The following is a 6,000-nucleotide window of genomic DNA, read 5'->3' as shown; positions in this document are numbered from 1 at the left end:
CTCCATATGTTTTTCCCTTAATTGTTCCCTCCCTCCCCGTTTTTCTGAAAGACACAGGACAGTGAGCCCATCTGATTTTCAGTTTCCAGATCCTGGCTGGGAAGAAGCTGAACTCGGAGTCTCACTGGTTCTCCGGCAAGGCCAGGGGAGAGTGTTCGCCGCCGTCCCCGCCCCGATGAGCAGCGAGGGCTGCAGTGCCGACGCGAGCCACCAGGTGGCGCAGCGCCCTTCATGTCCCGCGGCGGCTGTGCCCGCGGCGGGAGAGGACGCCGTGCCGCCACGCCACGTTCGCGTCGACCCGCGGAGGCCGCCTCCATGCCGCCTGCCGGCCTGGCCTCAGACCCGAAGCGACCGCGTCCTCCTCGTCCGCCCTGAGACGCGAGGCCCCGAGGGTCAGTGCGACCTTCCCGTCCGAGCCCCGCGGGCACCGCCTTCCCGTGCGCAGCCGCCTGCTGAGGGGCGGCCGGTCCTCAGAGACCCGGGAGGGGCTCCGTGTGGACGTGTGGAAACGGGGAACCCGCAGTCTCCACCCCACCAGGGTCCCCCAGGCCCAGGACGTGGTGGCCACGGGTGTGACGTCCACGCGGTGGCCTCTCCGCCCCAAAGGGGTAGCAGCCTCTGAGCTGGACGTGGGTCTGGCTCAGCCTCTGTGAGGGAGGTCGCTGTCCTCTCTGTGTCACTGGCAGGGTGTTCAGGTGGTTGCTCGTGAACGCAGTTTCCTTGCAGTAATTCCGTCCTTCCAGGGAACGTGGCGTCGCAGCGCAACGTCCTCTGTGTCCTGCCTTCAGAGTCTCCGGCGTCCTTGCCGTGTGAGGTCTGCTGCTTCACGGTAAGTCCTCCCGTGTGTTTCACCGTGTGTTTGGCAGCAGCCACACGCTCCCAGGTCAGCACCGTTAACCCCAAATCAGGGGTTCCATTACTTTTAAATAGTAGCCTCCCTAGTGTGTTTGAGTGGGTATGTCATTGTGGTTGGAATTTGAATTTCGGACGACCTGTGACCTGGGCGTGGACACTGAGCAGGGTCAGTTGCTTGTGTCAGGACGATCTGTGACCCTGGCCGGGACTCTGAGCAGTCACAGTTGGTGGAGTCTGTGAGGATTCCCTGTGACCTGCGACCTCGGTGCAGAGTCTGCACAGGCACAGTTGCTGGTGTCTGTCTGGGAGTGACCAGGAGGAGGGGGCCCCACTCTGAACCATGGGGTGTGCATCCTTGCACATCCTGGGCCGCTCCCCTGCCCAGGCCACCTGTAGCGACACAGGACTGTGTGAGGTTGGCACGGGCCTGGGGCTGGGTGCAGGTTGCTCTTGTGAATTCAAGTGAAGTTTGGGGAAGACCCTTCCCTACAAAACAGGAAAGGAGCCCTTCTACCTACAGTTTTGGAGGTTTTGAACGCAACTCACCTCCCTCAGTACAGAACATAGGGTAGATGTAGCCACATTCCCGACGAACGAGCTCAGGGGAGCTCAGAGGAGTGAGACTTTAGGGTGGAAGACAGGATTCTCTATGTGTCCAGAAATGACTGAGGTACCCTGTGTGGGCAGGGAGAGCCAACCCCGGTGTTCTGCCGCCTTCCTCCTAGCTCCCACAGCTCCCGCTGGAAAAGCCTCCTGGACCACTGCAGCAGCAGGGGCTCCGGCCATCACACACAGGCTCCACACCTGATAACAAGGAAGAGACGGGTAACGGCTGCTCCTCCCTTCCAGGTCAGCCCAGGAATTCCAGCGGCCCTCTGCTCATCACTTAGTCCAGACCCCCCCCCTGGGTTGTGCAGGAGCCAGGGAGAATAAGCCTTCTTCGATGCCCTACCCAGCGAGATCCTCATCTCTGCCAGAAAAGGAAGAAAGACATGCATTAAGGGAACCTAAGTGGCTGTCACGGTCTCCCACAAATTGGGACTCCCGGGAGATTCCTCAGAAGATCTGTGGTCTGTAGCCCAGGCACCCCAGGTATTTGGCAACCTGGGACATCCCACATATGAGCCCCGGTCCGTGGGCCAGTTCTGCCAGGGTGACTTAAGAAAGCTGATACAACCCACAGATGAGCTCTGGTCTGTAGGCCAGTCCCTCCAGTGATTTAGGGAATCTGGGACAGCCCACAGAGGAGCCCTGGTCTGTAGACAGTCCCACAGTGATTTCAGCCACCTGGGCCACCCGTCAGAGAAGCTTAGGTGTGTAGACAAGTCACCCCCAGGGATTTAGGGAACCTGGGACATCCCACAGAGGTGCCCTGTTTGAATGCCAGACCCCCAGGGATTGTGGGGACCTCTAATAGCTGTAGTCTGTAGGGTAGTCCCCCAAGAGATTTAGAGAACCTGGGACATCCCTCAGGTGAGTCCTGGTATGTAGCCTAGTCTTCCCCAGGGAGTTTGGGCCCTGGGGCATCCCACAGGTGAGCCCTGGTCTGTAAATTAGTCCCCAAATTATTTGGGCAACTTGGGACATCCCACAGTTGAGCCTTTGTCTCTGTGCCATTCCCCTCCCCCTCCCCTGTGATTTAGGGAACCTGGGACGTCCCACAAATAATCCCTGGCTTATAGGCCTGTCCTCCCCAGATGTTTAGGGAATCTGAGACGTCCCACAGATGAGCCCTTGGCTGTAGGCCAATCCACTCAGTGATTTGTGGGACCTGGGACAGCCCACAGAGGAGCCCTGGTTTTTAGGCCATTCCCCAACAGGGATTTAGGGAACTTGGGACAGGCCACAGATGATCCCTGGTCTGAAGATCAGTCCTCCCAGGTATTTAAAGACCTGGGACATCCCAATGATTAGCCCTGGTCTGTATGCCAGTCTCTCCAGGGATTTAGGCAACGTGGGACATCCCACAGGTAAGCCCTGGTGTGTATGCCAGTACCCAAGGCATTCAGGGAACCTGGTACATCCCACAGATGAGCCCTGGTCTGTTGGCCTGTGCCCTCAGTGATTTAGGGAACCTGGGACAGCTCTGGTCTGCGGGCCAGTCCCCCCAGGGTTTTAGGGAACCTTGGACGTCCAAGAGACGAGCCCTGGTCTTTAGGCCAGTCTGCCCCAGGGATTTAGGGAGCTCGGCCAGCCCACAGGTGAACCCTGGTGTGTAAATCAGTCCTCAAGGGGTTTGTGCAAGCTGGGGCAGGCCACACCTGAGCCCTGGCCTGTAGGCCTGTCCCCCCCTTGAATTTAGACACCTGGGACAGCGCACAAATAACCCTGGTCTGTAGGCCTGTCCTCCCCAGTGATTTAGGGAACCTGGGACAGCCCACTGAGGATCCCTGGTTGTAGGCCAGGCCCCCAGGGATTTTGGGAACCTGGGGCTGCCCAGAGATGAGGTCTGGTCTGTATACCAGTCCCTTCCAGGGACTTAGGGAACCTGGGACAGCACTCAGATGAGCCCTGCTTTGTTGCCCAGTACCCCCCGCTGGAATTTAGGAAACGTGGGACAGCCATCAGATCAGACCTGGTCTGTAGGCCAGTCCCCCAAAGGATTTAGGGAACCTGGGACGGCATACAGATTAGCCCTATTCCGTTGGCCAGGCCCCCTGGCATTTAGAGAACCTGGGACATCCCACAGATGAACCCTGTTCTGGAGGCCTGTGCCCCTCCCCCAGGGATTTAGGGAATCTGGGACATCCCAACAGTTGAGCCCTGGTCTGTAGGCCAAACCCCAAGGGATTTAGGGAACCTGATATAGCCCAGAGATGAGCCTGGCCCTGTAGGCCCGTCCCTTCCAGGGACTTAGGGAACCTTACACAGCCCACAGATGAGCCCTGCCCTGTAGGCCAGTCCCCAACCCTGGGATTTAGAGAATGTTGGACAATGAACAGATGAGTCTTGATCGGACTGCCATGTCCTGTGTGAGAACTGGGGACCCGTTCCCTGCATGAGGGGAGATGGGGCTAATGCATCCCACCCACTGTTAGAAAAGGCGGGGCCACAACACGCTGCTTGAGAGGAGACAGGGACCCTTGCCCCGAGTGAGAGGAGGTTTAGCCAATGCACTCTCAACACCGTTAGAGCAGGCGGGGCTGCCGCGTCCTGCATGGGGGAGGTGTGATGGCCCTGCCCTATGGGGCAGGAGCCGGGGCTCCTGAGCCATGCCTGGGAGGAATTGGGGCCCCCATGCCCCACGGCAGAGGAGGTGGTTCCCCGTACCCTGCCTGAGGATGTGGGGACCCGAATCATGTGTGAGAGGAGGGGGAGCCAAGTGCCTGCATCAGAGGAGGCACGGCCCCTGCGAACTGGTTAATATGAGGCGGCCCTCCCTGCCCTGCGTGAGAGGAGGAGGGGCTGCTGTGTCCTGCGTGAGGGGAGGAGGGGCCAATGCGCCTGCCCCCTCAGAAGAGGAGGGGCCCCGTCCCCTGCATCGGAGGAGGCGGTGCTGCCATGTCCTGCGTGACAGGAGGCTGGACACCTGCTCCGTGCTTGACAGGAGGCGGCCCTCCGTGCCCTGCGTGAGAGGAGGTTGGGTGGTTGTGTCCTGCGTCAGGGGAGGAGCGGCCAATGCACCCCCGCCCCACAGAAGAGGAGGGGCCCCATGCCCCGCATCAGAGAAGGTGGTGCTGCCATGCCTTGCCTGAGAGGAGGCGACGCACCTGCGCCCTGCTTGACAGGAGGCGGCCCTCTGTGCCCTGCGTGAGAGGAGCAGGGTCCAACGCGTCCCACCCACTGTTAGAAGGGGCAGGGTCACAACGCCTTGCTTGAGAGGAGGCGGGGCCCCTTGCCCAGAGTGATAGGAGGTTAAACCAAGGCACCCCCCGCCCCCGCCATTAGAGCAGGCAGGGCTGTCTTGACCTGCATGAGGGGAGGTGGGATGGCCACGCCCAATGGGGGAGGAGCCAGGACTCCTCAGCCAATCGTGGGAGGAAGTGGGGCCCCATGCCCCACAGAAGAGGAGGTGGAGTCCCCTACCGTATATGAGAGGAAGTGGGGTCCCAAATCCCAAGTGATAGGAGGTGGGGCTACCGTGCCCTGTTAGAGGAGGTGGAGCCACAACGCCCTGTTAGAGAGGAGGCAGGACCCCTTGTCCAGAGTGACAGGAGGTTTAGCCACTGCATCCCCCCCACCGTTAGAGCAGGCGGGGCTTTTGCACCCTTCATGAATGGAAGTGGGATGGCCACGCCCTATGGGGGAGGAGTCAGGATTCCTAAGACAATCCTGCGAGGAAGTGGGGCCCCCTTGCGCCACGAAAGAGGAGGTGGGGGCCCGAATCCAGCGTGAGAGGGGTGTGCCTGCCATGCCCTGCATGAGAGAAGGATGGGCCAATGCGTCCCACACGCTGGTAGAGGAAGTGGGGGTCACAGCGCCCTGTTTGAGAGGAGGCAGGGCCCCTTGTCCAGAGTGAGAAGAGGTTTAGCCCATGCACTCCCCGCCGCTATTGCAGGCGGGGCTACCGCAACATCCATGAGGGGAGGTGGAACGGCCACGCCCTATGAGGCAGCACCCTGGACCCCTGAGCGAATCCTGGGTGGAGGTGGGACCCCCATGCCCTGCAGAAGAGGAGGTTGGGCCCTGTACCCTATATAAGAGGAGTTGGGGGCCCGAATCCAGTGTGAGAACAGGTGTGGCTGCTGTGCCCTGCGTGAGAGAAGGAGGGGCCGTTGCATTCCACCCACTGTTACAGGGGGTGGGACCACAGCGACCTGTTTGAGAGGAGGCGGGGCCCCTTGCCCAGAGTGACAGAAGATTTAGCCAATGCACCCTCCCCAATGTAAGAGCAGGAGGGGCTGCCCCTCCCTGTTGAGAGGCGATGGGATGGCCACGCCCTCTGGGTGAGGAGCCGGGACTCCCGAGCAATCCTGGGACGAAGTCTGGCACCCATGCATGAGAGGAGGTTAGGGCCTGTATCCAGCTGAGAGCAGGTGTGGCTGCTCTGCCCTGCATGAGTGGAGGAGGGGCCATTGCCTCCCACCCACTGTTAGAGGAGGTGGGGCCATTACAACCTCTTTGAGAGGAGGCAGGGCCACTTGGCCAGAGTGACAGGAGGTTTAGCAATACAATCCTACACCGTTAGACCAGGCGGGGCTGCCG

At 60.4% G+C, this 6,000-nt stretch overlaps 1 long non-coding RNA gene across 1 annotated transcript in view; it reads left to right on the top strand.

The window, feature by feature from the left end:
- Window positions 1-306: 306 nt before the first annotated feature.
- Window positions 307-6,000, top strand: part of LOC138388608 (uncharacterized) — a 215,466-nt gene continuing 209,772 nt past the window's right edge. The window contains exons 1-2 of the long non-coding RNA XR_011234146.1: window positions 307-392; window positions 744-829. This is a non-coding gene — a long non-coding RNA (uncharacterized lncRNA). The remainder of the gene's footprint in view (window positions 393-743; window positions 830-6,000) is intronic.

This window comes from Eulemur rufifrons, chromosome 7 (genome assembly GCF_041146395.1).
Source record: "Eulemur rufifrons isolate Redbay chromosome 7, OSU_ERuf_1, whole genome shotgun sequence".
Lineage (NCBI taxonomy): Eukaryota > Metazoa > Chordata > Mammalia > Primates > Lemuridae > Eulemur > Eulemur rufifrons.
Note: the sequence above shows the minus strand (reverse complement) of the source record. Positions and strands in the feature narration are given on the sequence as shown.